The following is an 18,075-nucleotide window of genomic DNA, read 5'->3' on the forward strand; positions in this document are numbered from 1 at the left end:
ATCCCAGGGGATCTCTCTCTCTCTATTTGTGTACAAGCTGCTGCCAGTGCTGACTGTTGCTGGTGTTTGGTGGGAAACAATATCAGCCAAGTCAGATTACATTACAGCCCGACACTGCTACACGGCTATGACTCTGAATGGATTTTGGCTTTATTGCCATATTTGGGAAGACACTTTAGGAGAACTGATGGCATAGCGCCTGACAAATAAGATTGAAATCTGACTGATGATTTCGCATCTGTGCCTCAGTGATACAGCACATTAACGCACATCGCTGATTACTAATCACTGTGAAGAGTAATCAGATGACCTAGAATGGCCTGGGTGTCCGTGCAGTCTGGCGTCTGGATGGGACAGAGTCTTTGTGCAACCCTACAGCTCCAGACACAAAGCCCCGGGGACACTGCTACCGCAGCACTGCTAAACACCCCCTTGTAGCCAATGAAAACCACACAAGTTTCTGCTCAAAAATATAGCCAAGCGGCTCATTATGTTGGTCCTATTTGGGTCAAAGAGCAGATGCAAATGTAGGTCAGAAGGAACGCTTATTGTCAATCAAGAAAGAAGAGAGAAAAGCGTGGAGTAATAGAGGAGGATGGAGAAAGATCATGCCTACTGCTCTCAACAGCCCATCCCCTAGACAGAGTGTATCAAATCTAAGCAGAGGAGGGGAGTGGTGCTAAGCTTCAATGAGGAAACTTAATTAGACTCACACTTGTGAGGTTAATTTGAGCTAAGTGATGCGAGTGAAAAATCATTAAAATTTTCCGTAGCAGGACGGATCCAACATCAAGCTCTGTTTTCAGTCACCTGGTATATATCACCACCAGACCAATAAAGCCATTTCCTATCTAGCCTATCCTGCATTCTTTGCAGTTGGATGATGAGGTCGGTCTGACCTACATGCTGCAGACCTCCAGAAAGAACAGGATCTAACTCCTCCACCAGCCTAAAAGGGAGTAAACTGTACATTGTCACCGTAAAGCAAGATGCGCTGTCACATTTCCTGGCTTGTGGTTTCCTTATTTTAAGTACAAGATTGTTGAAGTACATCATCTTTTCTTACTCTTGCACTTTTGGCCAATTCCAGCTCCTCTCTGAAAATCTCAGCAGCAGTAGCAGCAACAGCAGAAGCAGCGGTTACTTGAACTCTGTAGCACTTCATTTCCCCTCATTCTGAGCTTAGATGCAGCATAAATTGCCTAGAGGTTGACACTTGTCTGAATAATGTTATGCTAATGCTCTAGTCTACCTGTATTTACCCCTAAGTGCAGCAAGCAATCTGTTGATTGCGAGAAAGCAATTTTCCTGAAAGAGGGGGAGAGCGGGCCATGAGAAAGACTGAATGAGAGAGTAACAAAAGATCTTCTTTAAGCTGCAGCAAAAGCAATTTACAGAGGACGACAATTTTCTCTGGTTGTGAAAAGAGGCGCGCTCTCTAATTGTGCCTACGCAGAGCCATCAAGATGGGGATACTGAAAATAGCAAAGCAGGCTCTCACGTACACCACAGCAACTTAGATATATAAGGAGGAAAACAGCTATAAAACCTTCCTTTTATTTATACAGGGATATTTTTTGTAAATAAATTCAAATGCCAATTCATTCTGTAGATAGAACACACAAACACAGTAATGGCTTGGGTGCGTTGTGTTTTCCAGCTGAGGCTAATTACCTTTAGGTTCTACATTGTATGTAACAAACTACAACCAAACAAAATTACATTTATATACTGTATAATAAAGAATGGCCTCCATCTTCCTGCTCTTGTGTCTTTTCTCATGCACAGGCATAAAGCAACTCCAAATCCTATAATTGAATGACAACATTGTCCTTTTAATTTGTTTGTTGGTCCTTCTGTTGCCCGAGAAGGCAGATATAGAAATGAATTGCTCTTTCTGACAAGGAGTGGGGCTGGTGCTTGTGTAAATGTGTGTGTGTGTGTGTGTGTGTTGATGGGGTGACAAGGCTTCTAAAAATAAAGCAGCAGAACCGTGTGGTGCCAGATTGGGCTCAGTGCTGTGCTCGTCTCGCTCTGGCTCGACTTCTATCTGCCCGTGTGATAAAGCTGCTAACAGGCCTTTATCGGGGAGCAAGGAGAAATATGCTCCTGCCAGATTAGACCCCAGACTCTGCCAAGGTTATAAACAGCCTGTTATCTGTGTCCCAAACGGAGTAATCCACGCTCTATCAGCACCCAAACATATGGGCCACACAGAGCAGAGATAGCCTCTGATGGACACTTGGTTTTAATTGCAATGAGAGCCAGCGGAGCATCTCTGGGAGAGAAAAAGGACATAAAAAAACTCTGTTATTGTGGACATGTCCCAGCCGCTGTGTAGCTGGCCAACATTCACAAAGACCAACCTCAACCTTTCTGCATTGCTGCACCTGCTCCTTCCTGTGCGCTCAGGCGATAGCGTGAATGAGCAGGGCAGCGTCAATGTTACATTTCTAGGAATCTATTAAAGCCCTGCTGGATATTTGTTTACCCGCTCAAATTAATATTTTCCCTTTTCATTCGTTGTCATTTGGTGTCTTTGTGCATTCCGCCAGCATGCTTAATTACGTCTTGGCAGCAGTATGCATTAATTTGATTAGGCGCTGATGGGCTATTTTCAGTTCTCAACACAACACAGCCATTCTTCAGCTAATGCTTCACAAAACATCAGTCCTCAGATGCACTCTGTTTCTCTAATCAATAACAAACTTTAACTTCCCCAGACATTTTTCTTAGTAAACAAGAGCCACTCAGACTTTAACACACTCAGTAAAAGTCTGAGTGAAGTGAGGAAAGCAGACAAAGATGTTGGAGGGTGAACTAAGTCAGCCCTTCAGGAACTGTGTAGTGCCTGTGTTGAAAACCAGCCGTGAATGGGAACAATTATATCTATATTTCTGATTTACAGCTTAGGCCAAGGAATATCTTTTCTTCAAACTAGTTTTATTGGACGTTGACTGCAAAATCTGTACGCCTGCATTGATTCAGTCTTTGGCCACTTGTGAACAACATAGACTTAAAAGTTTGAATTCAGTTGCCAAGTTACACATCTTTCAGACAAAAAGCAACATTAACATTCATTTAGAGTCATATTTGTGTCCTCCTGATTAGTATAAGTTCTATTTATATTTAGTTTCTTTTAGCTCTGGTTTGGTCTGCACCAACTCCAGCTTGAGCGGCACTATGTTTGCCTGGAAACGGGTTGATGAGAGAGGTGAGACTGAACCAAAACACTAAAGTTGCGAGCTGTAAAAGTAAACCAAAGAGCTGAAAGATGCTAAAACGTGCCTTACACAGTACATGTAGTCATTTGATCCAGTGTTATCATAAAACCAAGAAGCAATTGTTCCTTTTTCGTATTAATATGCATATGCAATATTAAGTGCTTAATTCTACAATTCTTTGATTGGAATTAAAACTGCTAAAAAGAAGTCAAACTGGAACAAGAAGTCAGACATCAGACTCAGGTTAGTCAAACTTATTTTGACCTACTGTTGAGGGATTACTGCCAATAGTTTGGGTATGCTAACCAAAATTAAGTGGTATAGATAATCTGGCTTGTTTATAACGTGTCTGATTGTCTGACTGCTCAAGTTTTCAGCCCCATCTGACTTAGTTTTAATAATGATGTGTTCCCAAATCTCAGCAATTACTTTTGTGAGTAGAGTGTTATCTGGATCGATTATTTAATTAATCAATTACTCGTCCTGAAGAAAATGTATATATAAGTATTTATATAATGAATATACATTTTTCTCTATATACATTTTTATTATTTTTGTTTTTATTTGTCTTCGTAGTAAACTGAATATCTTTTTGGTTTTGCCATTGGTTGGAGAAAAAAGCAATTGAACATGTCATGAGTATTTAATTGTATTTTTTAATAACCGGGTCTTTTGTTTTATGTTGCAGGTCACACGATTAATTGATTAATCAAGAAAGTTAGATCCATTGTTATAACAATAGAAATGATAGGCTAAATTACGAAAGCACGAGCCAGATTATAATAAACCAGAATCGTTCTTTAAATTGTGTCTTTTCATGACATGTAACTAACCAAAATACATCACGAAAATACACTCAATGCTTAATACTAGGACACCATTTTTTTGTATTCCATCACCATTTAAGACTGTACATTCACCTCTTCCTCTGTGAAGCATTATTTGTAACGAGCAGCAGTTCCTGCATTAATGAGGATTGAGGTAAATTACGGTGAGATTGAGACTCTCTACTACTCTCTGTCTCCTCATATAAGCAGCATGATGCTCTTTCTGTCGACAGAGCTGTGATCTGAATACCTCTGCCTTCATAAAAGATTCAGGCCTTATTGACTTCCTACTTTGGTTTCCCCGCAGAGCCTACTTTCCCGGCTCCTTTTAAATTCTGCTTTTGTGGCTGAGGATGCACACCTGCCTTGGGAAAAAAACTCTCCGGCTTAACACAGGGCTTTTATAGCCTTCCCTGAACCGCATCTAGAACATATCATTGCGTGTGCAGGAAATACATCTTATTTTAGTGCATTATCAGAAGATGACCCTGGAAATAAAAATAAACCACTGTGTATCTGATGAACCGAAATAATAAACATTAAAGAGCAAGTTTTGAACCATCGTATTGGCAAATTTACTAATCACTCAACTGTTACTGATTTACAGGGTCAGTTGGGGATTATTGGCATTATAAAATACCACATGCCATCTGTTATGCTAAATATTGATATATCATGTTCCTTTTAGTTCAGCATCTGTTACCTGCACTTTATTGCACATCATTACCAACTGACTGCAGCATTTAAACCACACAGGCTGAGCTCATCTGTGTCTCTATATAATATTTCAAACACAACCTACACAAAAGGCCACCAAGTCTAATAAATTCCACATTTTATACACTGCCCCCAGATTTCTAAGTCCTGTCCAATAAAGTTTTAAATGTCATGAAGGACCTATAATAAGACAGTATAAACGAGAGCCAAGAAAACCATACTGTGCTCTGTCCCTTTTCATTTTATCTTTTTAAGTTTTATATATTTTACATCAACTATAAAATGATTTGGAAACCAACAAGGGGATAATTGACCAACTTTGTTGTTATGGTGATATGTCCCAACAGACTCATTTCTCTTTTCTGACAGTAAATGAGAAAGTCTTTCAGTAAGCTTGTGCAGAAAGAATCATATTAACATATATTTATATAAGTTTTTTTATTTTAGGATTTGTCTAAAAGGAGAACTTGGGATACATGTTTGATACATTAGAAGAAAAATACTCTCAGGTTGATGTGCAAGTAAAATATGTATAAAAAAAATACCTATAAAGAAATCAAGCAGCACAGCATGTGATTGACCTCTAAAAGCAGCACTGACCTTCTGCCCAGGATTTCCAGGTTGCAACAAACTGAACAAACTAAAGCAGACCAGCATCTCCAAGGCGCAGCATTTCACACTTGGGTAGAGGCAGAGGATCGGCCTTTAATGACACACAGTTTCCCCAGTCACCTAGAATGAACATGCAGCACTGGAAATAGACCGGAAACTCAACCTCCGCACGGGCCAGAAACCTGGTGATGCTTGCTTGCCTGCCAAAGAAAGCCTACCACTGCAGAGAGAGACAAACCCCCAACCATGTCTCAATCATACAAACCAAACATGATCGAGGTATGTTATTCACTGAGTTATAATGCTGACACTATCACTGAGTGAAGTGTGCAGATACTTCAGCACACTTGTGCTGTCCAGTGATGTGTGATAACACTGTAGATGGCACAAAAAGCACAAAGGCCATCATTGAATTTTCTGTCAATGTTGTTTGCAGCTACCATCAAAACACTACACTTGCTGTACAACAAAATCCTCATCAAAACTAAGTCATATTTTTGTTGTGAGTACATGGGATGTGAGGTTTACAGTTCCAGTGAATCAAAGGACCCAGTAAACATTAGGACTGAGTATTGAAGTTTTGCAATACTACTGTTGTTGGACATTTTTTACTAGTTGTGACATTTTCGGAACCAAATTACATGAAAATAATTGTTTGTTGCAAAACTAAAAAATATAGCGTATATCACAGATTGGATATTACTAATCAGCTGATAACCACACAGCTGTGAACAAGCCAATGATTATGAGAACAATAAGGAAACTGATGCCAATCAGCTATAAATACAAGCATTTGTACAAGAACTTTACCTTAAATTAAATTACACAATACACAATTTCATTTAAGGTAAAGTTATGTATGTTTATATATATATATATATATATATATATATATATATATATAAGCAGTTTGCGTTTAGTTGGACCATCATTTATTTTCAGGTATTTCACACTTTTTTGTTAAGTACATGATTCCGTATGTGTTCATTCATAGTGCTGATGCCTTCAGTAAGAATCTACAATGTAAATGCATTGAATGAGAAGGTGTGTCCAAACCGTTGGCCTGTACTGTAATATAGTTGTGTGTGTATATATATATATATACTGTATATATAATTAAATTCAGTACCATATATAAACATCTTTACTATATATTAAATAAAATAAACAATATTTGATCAAAGAAAGTCGTTGGTGCTATGGACACATTTTGGTCAGTACAAAAAAAAAATCAAGGTTCAATACCAAGCCCTCATAAGCACTTGTTTTTAGGATTTAGTTTTGAATCACTACTGCATTTGACTTTTCTACACATTTAACATGACTTATAGGTCACTTACCTAGTATTAATACTGAGTGACTTCCTATTGATTGTGCTTCCCTGTCAGTGGACAGGCTGGTTTGCTGCTTGGAGACAGGCCATTTCATATATAATGTAACTCACCTGTGCTTCTGTGCAAAGACTCAGTATTGAATTCCACCTCCCAAAATGGATTCCCCCCTTCAGCACTAAATTCCCTGGCTTCCACCAGTCTGCTATGACAAAGGGCGTAAAGGCAAGCAGCACTGAGGTTAAGGCTCCAGTCTCCTAATGAGCTTCTCTGTTCTAGTATGTTGCATAACCCCATTACCTCCAACCACATTACCTCATTCATTTCTTATATGTTTATAGCTTCCCTCTCCCAAGAGCATGGCATTTCAAACACGGCTTGTGGTATACTGTATGCACATATGCACTTATACAGTCTCACAGTAAGAGTCTATAATGTTTCCATTTCACATAGCCATTGAGTTGACCCTGAGATATCAAGCTAACTTAGGGAAAGAAAAGAATCTGCTGGCAGGAGATCTATTCACAGAAAAGACAAATAGACAAAAACAGAAAGAGAGAAGGAAAGAAAATGTCCCCCCTCACAGTAGCATTATCTCAGTATGTGGCAACAATTGCAGTGTAGGATGAAAGACGCAGGTGGTAGTGAGCTCCCCTGTGCCTCAAGCTAATTTGCAGATGCAATCCAGAATGATCGTTTCTCCAGATTCTCTCTCAATTTGCCTGATGGTTGACTACAGTAAATTCTCAAATACTTGCAGGGATTCATATAATGACCAAGTCAGATGTTTTGCATTAAAAGCTACCAGTAAAAGAAAATAATTGTGCTCCTTGAGCTAATGAAAGTCTTTTAATATGAAGTGTTGTTTCGTTGACATTAGCTTAACAGTAATCAATAAAACAGCAAGGTAGTAGTGACTGGATTTTCTCTTTTGAACCATAGACTGTACAGATGGTATGACCATTGGTTGTGGTTAGCTGTCTTGAAGCCTTCAGTTTGGAAGTTTGGTCCTTGCCATCTTGTTTTTTTTGTAACCGGAATTTTTGGACGAGAGGGTGGAACTGGGAAGGCTGACGCAGCCAAGCCAGTTGTATGGTTATAATGCCGCTGCGATAAGCTAAAGAGGTAAAGTTGCTGATTTTTAACCCTTTGGAAACAAGTCTTCCAGTGGAGATGTACCACCGGGTAAACGCTGACCTCTGGTTACTGCCGTCATTTATCTGCATGTACCACACTACACTGAAAATGTACAAACTTTTCCTTAAGTTCAAGCTAATGCTAGCAGTAGCTAGCTAGCTTGGTTAGCAGACTAAACAAACCCTCTGCAATTTTAAAATAAATGGGACCATAATTTCCAAATGAACATCATGTTGTATAAAACAAGACTTGAAACTAGCAATTGAAACCATAAACCCACTATAGAAATGTTTATTAAGGTAATAAATCAAGTAAGAAGTAGGGTCATTTGCCCATAGACTTCTATAGAAAGAGAGAATTCTTTTTGCAACCAGTGGAGTCACCCCTTGCTGGAAATTAGATAGAATGCAGGTTTAAGGCACTTTTCATTGGCTTTACTTTTCAGGCCCAAAAGCTTTTTGTTTTGAACACAAAAACTCGTACTAATAATAATGGTGCAACAGCCTCACGGCTCACAAGCATTCTCTGACTATTTTTCAGGTTGTGATGTCTGTGCCTTGAGATAAACAAAGTTTAAGTTTGGGAATCTGCACGGCATGTCATGTTTGTTCTGACAGAAGCAGATCTTGCCCTCTGTAGTAAAATATGTATAATATAAAAACACATATTTACCTTTGAGCTGCCTGGAACACAAATTAATGTAAACATCATTCAATATCTCTATTCACAAGCATGGGGATCACACTTTGGCCCACACTAGTGGTAGTCAAAAAATCAAAGATACAACTAACTTTCATGTAAAAACCACTTCATGCAGTGTTGTGCGTGTGATTGTGGATGCTGAATAAATCTAATTATTAATGTGCTATTATTACAGTTATTAGGCTGTACTAATCCTTTGCCTTTTCCCAAACAGAGAACATTTATGCCTGTGGGAGACAAAATGAAATTACTGCAATAGCCGACGCTTCGTGCGTGTCGCAAACCAAGGACATGCGTGTTAGCTTGCACTTGAAGAAGGATTTCAAATTCATGACACCTTAGTTGGAAAGCGTTTGGGCCTTTCTTTCAGCACGGTGTCAGAACACTTTATTTTGTCACCATAAATCATCAGTGAGCCCAGAAACAATAGGCTTATTTCTCAAGTGAGCAGCTCATTCCAAACTGCAGAGGGAGACTGTGACTCTGAATGAAGTACTCAATATGGCAAGTGTTTACATGGGTATCAATATTTAATCAAAGTTAAAGGCAGCTGCAATTCACAGATACAATGAATAGAGTTTATATGGAGCGCCTTTTCTATCAGCCAAACAATTTGTGGAGTTTGCATGTCTTCCTTAAATGCACCTAAATGAAAAAAATAAACAATGACATCAAATCAAGGCCAATTGGGATTCTGTACCCTGAGCATGTACGCAATAACTAAATATTCCATTACAAGTGATGATGAGATTCACAAGATTATGTATCGTGTTTAGTTGATTCATCACTCAGTTCTCCCACTTCTATGGCAACTAGGGCCAAGGACACTGATGTCTGCTGTCAATGTTATTGTTTGTCAGGCTGAGTCAATAAGTGACGTTTCAATCCAAGCCATTTGGACTTCGTTAAAGCTCTGACCACAGCCCTAGCGCATCAATCAAAGGAAACATTCTGAGCAAATGTGTCTCCGGTTATAATTGGATGCAGCCCTTTTTTCAATCACACAATGACAGTGTATGTTGTACTGGAAAACTGTTCTGCAACCTACAGCAAATCATTCTGTTTGAAGAGGGAATGTCTGCAATATAAAATCCCTATGAATGTTTGAAAACCTCTTCTAAGCTTCCATAAAAAAGAAAGAATCTTCAAATAAATTGCTACAGAAAATTGTCATCATCTTTCTTTTTGTTCAGGAGAGTGTTGTGAGGCTTGGCTACTGTCTTCTGCATGGGGCTCCTTTCCCTCCTCTTCTCTTCCAAAACTAAGTTAAAACAGAGCATCAAAATCCTAGCTTTAATAATTGAGCAAGAGACTGCAGGGTACTCTGCTCAGGCCTTCTTGATGTGAAGAGTCCTTAAAAGATGCATGGATGCCTCCCCAGAGGGAGATGGAAGGGTTTCATGGAGCTGAGGCTCTGTACACTTAAAGATTATGTATGCATCTGCTAAAGCAAGATGACCAGAAAAATGCTCCGAGGACCATTATTCTCCACAGAGTGGTTTGAGGGATGGGAACCAAGCTGATAAGATACTATCAATATTCATGCCTCTAAATCAATTATATCCCCATGTACTTCAAATGCAAATCATTTGGCAAGCAAATTTCGAGTGACTCTGCAGACTGCAATAATTGAATGTGGGATATAGGCTACAAAGCTAGGTAAACAAGCACTTAGACACAGACTTAGCTTTAGAGGAAGAGCAATAAGAATCCCTATAAACATAAATGTGTCAGCTTTTTACAGCAAACACATTCAGGGGTTTCTAGTTAACTCCAGCAACCCGGCTAGAGCTCGGCTGTGACTTTAAAATGTTATCTCTGACTCAGATGTATTGCTTTCTCCTAAATCCACCATTAAGGCTAGAGCCTAAATTATTGATCGCCTGCCTTCATCAGCATAGCAGTCACGTCTGAGCGCAGGGGATCTAACTCTGGCTGTGTCCCCACGCTCCAGCCACTGAAATAATTAGGAGGAGTTCTCATTAAGGGAGAATGAAAGGTTGAGAAACAGAGGAGGGGAGAGCAGCCTGAGGGGCATTCTGGGTGTTAAATGTCTTCCCGTGGGCCTCAAGATCATTCTGATCAAATCCTAAGGCTGGGTCTAAAGAAAATATGCACGCTGTATGGACACACAAAAATACATCAAGACATCAGGACAGAAGAGCGATGCATAAATAAAGATGCTACACTGGGCAAACAAATTAATAATAAATTGTTCGGATTGGTATCAATAGCATCAATGCATAACCTCAGCTATCTAAATAAGGCAAAAAAGACTACCATGCAGTATATGTTTAGCAAGTGTAGTAGTGTGAATGAAGTGGAGCAATCCCTGCTCAGCTTGTTTTATTTTATCTCCTGAGGGAATCCACAGGGCTTTGGGACCCCAAGGTAGTTTTCTTCTTAACGCTTAGTAAATCATACAGCCAAAATCTATACTTTGTAAGTATGTGTGCATGTATGTGTGCTTGTTTGTGATTGTGCTGTAAATGTAATGCAGAATGTTGACTTTGAACAGAAAGGTTAAAAGTTAAATAAATAAATTGTACAATGGCAGCATGATGAATATTAAATTTGTAACTATTTATGGAAGCCAAAGACATTTTAGAATGTATCTGCTAGAAATAACAATATGCTATATGTGCCAACTTGAAAAACAGGAGCAACAGAACACCTTTGATTTGACTCAGCCCAAGATACATGACTAAATTGACCACAGAGGCAGCAATATGGAGATTTCCTCATTCATTTTTCAACATAAGAGCGCTCTGCAAAGAAATTGCATTGTCATGTCTCTCTATGGAAGGAAACACTGAGAAAAGCCTGTAAACTTTCAAATACACCAACTGAGGAATTTACATGCTGCTGTTACATTCATGCCAAAATGGTGTTTGCAACGGCTAGTGAAGTCCATGAATCTTTTTGTCACTTTGTGCTTTCACTGTCGGCTCGACTCATGCTGCGACTCTTGAGCTTTCTAAGTAGCTCAGTGTCGAGGCCACACCCCTCGTTAGTGGGGAGGGTTCATTATGCAAATGATCCTGCTGGAGCGGTATCAACGAGGCGCACGCTCCGTTATCATTTTCTGCCGCCGGGGTTCTTCTTCTCCCCGATCGCTCATACGGAATCATGGCCTAATAGCATCCCATTAACATAATTGCCAACACAACTAGTGTTCCGTGTCTCAGAGCCACTCTGCTGCTCTGCCAGCCAAAAAAGGGAGAAGAGGATGGCTGAGGGTGAAGATGAGGGGGGGTGGAAATTTTTTTTAATTTAGCCAATGCATTGGCCACTCCCTCCCAAAGTAAATGTCTGTATTCTTTTTATTTTTTCTAAAGAGGAGAGGGCAGAGCTTTTGTTTTCAAGAGACCTTGAGAGTCTCCCTGTGCTCTTGAGAAGCAGGCAAGGTGCTCAATATTCCACTGATGAGCTCACAGCTGACACCAGAATCATGTCCAAATCCAGTCTGCCAGGCAAAATAAAATCCCCATTATTTTTTAATTAATCCTTAATTAAAATATATTGCAGAGATGATTCTGCAAATCTTTCCTAATGTGAAGATGCGGCCAATTCAATAATTACACATCTTTAATTAACACAGCACATTCTTTCAGTCTAACAAGCCATTGACTTTGAATGCCATGTGGTCCAAAACACAGCAGAGAATGTGGAACATATAGAGATGCTGGGGAGGAGGCCCTTCAGACACTCTAACAAAACAACAGATTGTCATTGTGGTCACTAAGGACGCTCCACAGGAATCTTTTGTAGCTGTGGACTGACGGGTGTACAGTCAGTCAGTCCATTAAGGCACTGCAGCATCAGCTACAGTGGTGAGGGGAAATAGTTACAGCAGGGAGCCATAATCATGTGCTGCGCTCCTCCTGCATGCTGCCATTACCACGCCCCCAGCTCTCCTCTCTGCACAGCCACCCATGTTGCTCTGATGAATTGATTGACACCATTTTCCATCTTCCAGTGCTGTCAGAAAGAGAGAGAGAGACACACAGGGATGCCTGCTCCTCTGATACTAGGAAGCAGTAGCACTGTGGTCATTTCTGCAGGGTCTCCACTGGTAAATGGAAATATACTGTATAACACAACACTGACATCAATATGCATTCTGTATAATCATAATATAGCTCATATTTGAACAGAAGCATGCTTGCTTTCCATATGGTAATGTAAAGTGATTCAGATTCAGATCAATTAAAATGTTGTTGACATTGCACGTTTCCCACAAACAAAAATGCTCATCACAAAGGCTCCATCAATGTGGGGTAAATGTAAGAAATCTGCTTCCCCACTGCAGACTCACAACTCAATAACACGTCTGGCCTCGTTACGCTTATCACAATGACAACTAAATAAGCACGATTAGCAGTCACCCAGGCATCCTCACCGCTGTTGATTTCATTTCCCAAATTATCGCGGAGGTCCCACATGTTAAATGCAACAATCCTTCATCAAGTAACGCATAATAATCACACCAATCATAAACCAAAAGGAGGGTTAAAGCAGCATGTCGACATCAGAGACAGCTCAAGATCAAACTCATTTTTACAGCAGAGAGGTGCATTTGTTGTTGTTGACTCATTATCTAATTATAAGATTAAAAGTTCATTATGCTCATTTGTTCTTGATGGTCTGGGGCAAAAAGAAAAACACTCAATCCTAACTGCTTAAACCAAATTGCTGCCCTAAACAAGCAAAGGGACCTACATGCAATAAAAAACATACAAACATACAAACAAGAGCAAGTTCCTCTCTTTTCCCAGGCTGTTTTAATTTGACACCTTGAGCTGGGGTAAGTAGGTGGGGAGTGAGGAGCCGCAGAGGAATTCATTAGGCGCGCCACTGCAGGGTCCTGGCTCCAAGCGTTAATGACATTGGAGGATAGGGAAACGAGACAGCCCAGACGCCAAATGAAATAAACATGAGGACTGTCAGTTCTGACAGCACCAATAAAGGGGACAGAGTCATTTGGGCCAGAGACCTTCAGCCTGTAAGATCAGACCACATGGCTTATGGACCAAAACAATATTAGAGTGGGAGCACAATCATCTTCACTAGGCCTTTACTTTCACATTGACAGACACTATGTGTGTGTGTGTGTGTGTGTGTGTGTGTGTGTGTGTGTGTGTGTGTGTGTGTGTGTGTGTGTGTGTGTGTGTGTGTGTGTGTGTGTGTGTGTGTGTGTGTGTGTGTGTGTGTGTGTGTGTGTGTGTGTGTGTGCGTGTGTTTGCCAGCATTGATCTTCCTGTGCTTCACTCTTCATATCATTAAAAATATCCATCACTTGGCACTCCTGCAGAATTCAGATACACGACTACAATTTAATTATTATAACCCCCCCCCCCCCTCTCCCCTTAATGTGGCTGCTGGAAAATATTACATTTACAGCAATCTTAGTCTGGCTTTTAAAAATAACACCCAGAGAGAAAAAAGGGATGCTAGCCACAGAGTATAAAGACACAGGGACGAGAGAGAGAAAAAAGTGCATTAGTCATTTGGCTCTCACTATTTTTTGTGTTATTTCTTTGAATAAAAAAAGCCATTCACTGGCAGGTAGCGCAGCAGCTAAATATGGACAAATTTGCTTAGAAAATGACATACTTTTATCTTTCTCTGTGTCCTTCTCACTTTTTGTCTCTCCATATACAAGCCAGTTATAAAGTGAAGTTGCAAAATTTTTTTTACTGAAAAGCAGTGACTTAATTTTGAAATATCCAAAAGCCATTTTTTGCTTTGAAGCATTCACATGGTTTTACATTGGCTCAGCACGTTCTTGTAACTTGTAACCGGGTCTCTGTGTTTTGAAATTTTTTCCCACTACATGTATGTCTCTGTGCAGTATACGTATATTTAATAGATATTGGCCTTATTATTATCCTGCAGTCATTTCTGAGCTGTATTTGCTGTGTTACATTACAACTAATGCAAACTTTATGCTACTGCTGCTTTACATTGAAAGATTTAAAGACTAAAGTAAAGCAAATAAGAAATAATACAGTCTTCCTCTTAGAGATGAAAAGTAAATTATTCAGCAAACAGACCTGTGCTTATATTAATACATATGGGGTTTTTCTGCTACAGCGTTACTTAGTCTGGTATGACCAGTAGCTTACGGTTGCAAATGTTGGCTAATGTTGACATTGCTTTGTAACTGTCATTACTGATCACTTAACTTAACTTACGTATTCTTCTCTACTTGTGTTAATGTTACATTATCTGCATGTTGATCCTGTAGTTGTCACTTATGGCCACAGTGGCCACTGTTCAGCAAAGGTTACAAAGGCTCTTAAATCATTCCATGAAATGTAATTTATTTCATTTGTAACTGAGATTAGCAGCGCAATTGTTCAATAAAATAGGTTTCCAAAACAAAATATTTTTGGTGCGATTTTCTCAGTGGATCCGTTATACAAATGGTTGCTGCAACCATAGCTTGGCTCAGGGCTTGTGGCTCCACGCATAAATAAAAATAATCAATTGTACTGTCATTTCACTGCTTTTATTTTGAATAAGATGAGCAAATAAGAATTCCTCATAAAATTCCTGATTCCTGAGTCCTTGGGACTGAAGCTTTGTAGTCAGAATGGGTACAGAACATGTTAGATTCCACCATGTCTGCTTTTGTACAGTTAGAAAAAGAGTGTTGTCAGCTAAAAGACATGGACTCTACACAAAGAAACAACAATGCATACAAAGGAACACGTAATTCTCCTCAAGCACGGCTGAGTATGTTCTGTGTTTGTAAGGCCTCTTCATGAGAGCCTTTCATCCCCGTTCCTCAAAGGACACAATAAAGCTGTCAGTCAGTGTGTCAGTCAGTCAGGACACAGCCCCTGTCTGTAATACTCTTGGACTGGGACAGTCTCCTCTGGTGGAAGCTCCATATCTGACATGAGCGCTCTCACACGCTGATGAAGCTTGGGTCTCTTGTGATATGGCGACTATGAATGGGTGGCAGAGATGACCCTTCTTTCTAAGTTGCTGAGCTTCAAATATATGGCTCCATCACAGCAGGCATCTGCCTGAATGAGCTTAAGAAGGGGGGTGGTGGTTTGCTGACACCTGTCTCTCTCAGGACGAGCCCGCCTTTGTGACGTGGGAGTCCGGGTTGGCTGTCGGGACAGGCCCAAGACAGATATGACAGGGCCGCTGACAAGGGCCAGGCTGCACGCTGGGAGCAACACTGCAGTCCAACACAAACAAGACTTCTGCACTCTTCACTTGGCCTGCAGTGAGACCTACAGCTGGCAGCTGAGAAGCATCAGGCAGTGTTCACTGAAAGAAACGCTGTGAGACAATGGCGTCTCAACAATGCTAATCACTGTTGCATGGTTGGGCCTCCAAAACACAAACACAGAAAAATAATTACAGCTATAACTGTATGTTTGTGGAAAAAAGGCTCCGTGCTTCTCTAAGACTTTAAACTCAGCAGACACAAGAGCGCTATCCTCAGACGCCAACTAATTGTTATCAGGTCTGTGTTGAGACAGTCTGAGCAGAAGGACGCCCCTGGAGCTGATGAGATGTCTCACAAATAGCTGCAGAACCCAAAATGTTATGGATGTCTAGGTACAGTGAAGGGTGTGGAGGCATTGGCAGCACAACTAGCCTTGCTCACTGACCACAGTTAGAACAATATGAGTAATTGGCCTAGTTTCCCTTTTAATTAATCATGCCTCGCTGACAGCTACCTGTGCCACACATCATCATTAGTCAAGATGAGAGCAAGTCCCAACTACATATGATAAGAGAGGAGGTTACACCTCATCAACTCATTTTGTCTCATTTGTTTTTCACAGCAACAAAATAATCAGAGAAGAAATATTTACACCTGCATACTTGCCTTGTTTTAAAGAACTGCTTCTCAACCTATTTTGGCTTGTGGCCCTTTACAGCCTACCCAGTCGACTGGTGATGCCTCTTTGAGGTTGTCAATGATTGATGTTCTTTGACAACATGATTGTCTGACTGGTTGTGTTTCTTGCCTTGTCAGACTTTGTGGTAGCCATGCAGTGACTTTAGTAAGTATAATATTATTACCATAACAGACATAAATGAAGGGCAAAACCATTAAAATAAGGCCCTATTTGTAATAAACTGAAAGTATCCTTTAAAAAAAGCATTCAACCCAAATCACAGGATCTAAATGTCCTCTTTCAGCATTACTATATTCAATCCTTTCAATTGTATGGACACCTATCAGTTTGCCTCCCTTCAGCTTCATTCAGAAGGAAAGGATTCATTTAATTAAAAGGTAAGACACTGTCCAGAGAATGCTCAACAGAAACGCACATGGGTGACAACAAAAGTCATTGTTCCAGTCCCTTTCTGAGAACTGATTCTCAGGACTTAAGAAGCCTGCAGATGAGTGACAGCTTCATTGTTATAGGGTCCACCCAACAAAAAGGCACAAAGAGAGAGGCCATCCCTGGCCCACTGAGCTGAGAGGTGAAAAAAAATCTTAATGACAAAAAAAACATTTGTTCTCAAACACACGATCTATGTTGAGAATAACTGCAACTTCTAATTGGACTCATTATTTATCTCAGTCAGTTCAGGTTTTACCTTCCATGCAGGCATTTTAACAACTATCCATATGTTGTTTAATGCAATGTATTTGGTCTTATCTTACTCATAAAGGGATAATTACCATGATTTATAATGCAATAAACACCTTCAGGATATTCTATACAGAAATAACGTACCCATGGTGAGTTAGGCAAAATTATACATATTGAACCAAAATACATTACATACTCTGTACTGCACACTTATTTTACCATATATGTTATATTGTGTGGAAGTTTGGGGAAATACCTACAAAAGCAACTTACTAAATATTTGCACATTGCAAAAAAATAAATCACACTGGGTATTTTGAGCACACTAATCATCTTTTTATGGACATTGACAAATTCCAAAGTCAATTTATGTTTAAAGTAAAAAGAAAATAATTTACCATGTAACATATGTGCAATGTTTAATGAAAGAGACGGGGGATATCATCTAAGAGGACGTTGTATGTATGACAACCTCTTGTGCGAACTACTGTTAAAACCATGTGTATTTCAGTTTGCGGGGCGACCTTATGGAATGGACTGAACAATGACATCAAACAGAACCATCATATCATTCAGTTCAAAAATATTTTAAAGAAATCATTAATAAAAGAATAGACCAAAACATGGTAACAGAAATGTAATGTAATGGTATTGTTGTATATTGTTGTATTACTGTAAGTTATTTGAAGGTCTGAAAGATTTTATGCTTTATTTGCATATCTATTTACCCTGTAATAATTTTGTGAAATAGGGGCAATAGGGGTTTTTGTTAAATTTTGATTGTTTGTATTTCATTTAGTGGTTTTAATTTTTAGTTTTGTCTTGCAACACTGTTGATTGTCCGAGATAAATACTTTTTTTTTTTAAATAAAATGAAATAGCATACTGTAATATTGTCTTGCTTACATTTGTAGTGGCAGGATATTTGAGGTGAGTTAGAATACATGCA

At 39.6% G+C, this 18,075-nt stretch overlaps 1 protein-coding gene and 1 long non-coding RNA gene across 4 annotated transcripts in view; both read right to left on the bottom strand.

Moving 5' to 3' along the window:
• Nucleotides 1-14,083, bottom strand: part of LOC116695585 (uncharacterized) — an 18,282-nt gene extending 4,199 nt beyond the window's left edge. Inside the window, exons 1-2 of the long non-coding RNA XR_004333501.1 lie at nucleotides 14,072-14,083; nucleotides 12,365-12,375 (exon numbers count right to left, since the gene is read on the bottom strand). This is a non-coding gene — a long non-coding RNA (uncharacterized LOC116695585). The remainder of the gene's footprint in view (nucleotides 1-12,364; nucleotides 12,376-14,071) is intronic.
• Nucleotides 1-18,075, bottom strand: part of LOC116695584 (pre-B-cell leukemia transcription factor 1) — a 63,917-nt gene that overhangs the window by 32,146 nt on the left and 13,696 nt on the right. The window lies entirely within an intron of this gene.

The sequence above is a fragment of the Etheostoma spectabile genome, chromosome 9 (assembly GCF_008692095.1).
Source record: "Etheostoma spectabile isolate EspeVRDwgs_2016 chromosome 9, UIUC_Espe_1.0, whole genome shotgun sequence".
In the NCBI taxonomy this organism is placed as follows: domain Eukaryota; kingdom Metazoa; phylum Chordata; class Actinopteri; order Perciformes; family Percidae; genus Etheostoma; species Etheostoma spectabile.